General features: G+C 41.6%; 1 protein-coding gene across 2 annotated transcripts in view; it reads left to right on the top strand.

Moving 5' to 3' along the window:
• Dnajc15 (DnaJ heat shock protein family (Hsp40) member C15) overlaps positions 1 to 2137 on the top strand; it is a 53903-nt gene that overhangs the window by 28535 nt on the left and 23231 nt on the right. The window lies entirely within an intron of this gene.

Below are 2137 nucleotides of genomic sequence, written 5' to 3'. Positions count from 1 at the left end.
TACTGGTTTGCTGTAGATTGTTTTTATCATGTTTAGGTACTTTTTTTTTTCTTTTGTCAACATTCTTTAAACAATTACAGTATAGGCACTACTTATTTGTGTGGCATTTACATTGTTTTAGGGGACCCACAGGTGATTTGGAGTGTGTAAGAGGATGAGGTAGTTTATATATTCAGCTATTGTGTTGCCATTTTATGTAACAGACTTGTACACATCAGCATTTCAATACAGTCAGGGTTCTGGAGTCAATCTCTGATATGTATTACAGTCAGTGACTATAGGTACTTATTATTCCTTATGAAAATACACGCTTCTGTCTAGAATTGTATATGTGTGCAATCACATATGCCTATGTTTCTCTCTAAAACCTGAGTTCGTACACTTACTTTGTGTTTAGAGCTCCAGAAAATAATTGCTTTCCCTTGCATTCTCTGATTTCTTCGCCTTTCGTTTTTTTGATCTCTCCTTTTCCCCAGCTTGAGACGGGATGTTGTTCTGTAGCCAGAGGGAGCAGTGATGTGTGAGCTTCTCCTGCCTCTCCCTCTAAGTGCTTTGATCACAGCTGTGCAACACTGTGCCCAGCTGACTCAGTTGGCTTCATTTGCTCCTGGTTTCTGAGATGGATCTCTATAAAGCCCTGGCTGGCTGGGCTGGAACTCAATTCTGCTTCTCTGTTGACCTTCTCTTTGTTAATTCCTGGTGTTGATTCTTGGATCACGTTCTCTTTTACCCATCAGAAGCATTTGAAACCAATTTTCCCTACCTCACTTTGGGCTTCTAGTTTTCTTTCTAGGTTAGTGTTAGCATTTTTTAGTTGTCTTCTGTTTCAAGCTTTGATGCAGACTTCTAGGCTCAGTCTCTGTACTTATACACCTTTGGGAGTCTAGCTCAATCTCTCTTCACCAAGCACTGTTCACACTGAGAACTCTCAGGACTTTTCTGTAGATTAAACTTCTTGTCCACTTAGAAATTTGATAGAAGCTTCAAATTTAACCATTGAAACCATCCTCATGATATCTATTTCCCACAACTGACAACCGTTCCTTCCTCCGATCTTTATGGCAGCTCTAGGTCACAAATCTTGAAGCCATTTGTGTGGTTTGGGTTCTCTGAAAAGCAGATAATTGGGGCAAAACTTGGAGGGATACAACTTTAAGGAACAGTCTTAGACTCAGCATCCTTCCAAGCAAGACAAGGGTAGAGGAGCAAGTTGGGTTTCAGTGCAGACTTAATGAAGGCCAGGCCACAGCAGCTACCATTCATTGTGGTTAGAGCAGGCCTATGAGATTAAACATGACCTAGGAAGTAAGTATAACTGCATCCAAGGACTGAACCCTAGAGAACCACAGTGCACACACCTCACTCAGTCACTTCAGATATGGGTTGCTCTAGGAAGAGGGCATGACCTTGACTTTGGGCTTAAATGCTGACCAGCAAGCAACAGCCCTGTATCTGAGTCCTTTAGTCCAACAAGGCATTTAGACAGCACATAACTTGTCTGCTACACTATTTACAAGGCCTCTTTTTGTCATATCCCATAGTAGTCCATCAGGCAAATGTTTGCTTTTAAGATACATGACAAATATCTGGCCACTTTCCACCACATTCTCAGCTACCAACTTCCTTTATCCCCAGTGTCTTGCTAGTTCACAGTCATGGTCTTCAGCTGGTCTCTGACTTCCAACCTTGTTCTTTTCTACTTCTCAAGCTAATCCTTCCAAACAAAGCCAAATGATGCTACTTCAGTGCTCTGGTTTTTCATTGCATTTAGAATAAGACCTTGACTCCATGACTGACCAGGCTTTTCACAATGGGTTCTTACTACTTCTGACTTGTACCTTCCTAACTCACATCAGTAGCCACCATGGCCATGGCATCCCAGCCTCTCTTGACTTTACTGTCAGTTACCATGACACATTCTTCTTTCTCTGTCATCCATGATAGAGGCAAACAAATACTTGCCATATCGCTATAAGTGACCTGGTCAAGGTCATCCAATGAGAAAAGCAGTTCTTTGCTTAGGGAAAACATTGGCTTTTTGCTGATCCTTCAGTAATATCTCAGTAGAGAAAAATTAATGCATTGAAAAGTTGAAAATGCCAGGCGTTGGTGGCGCACACCTTTAATCCCAGCACTC

This window comes from Mus caroli, chromosome 14 (genome assembly GCF_900094665.2).
Source record: "Mus caroli chromosome 14, CAROLI_EIJ_v1.1, whole genome shotgun sequence".
Classification (NCBI taxonomy): domain Eukaryota; kingdom Metazoa; phylum Chordata; class Mammalia; order Rodentia; family Muridae; genus Mus; species Mus caroli.
Note: the sequence above shows the minus strand (reverse complement) of the source record. Positions and strands in the feature narration are given on the sequence as shown.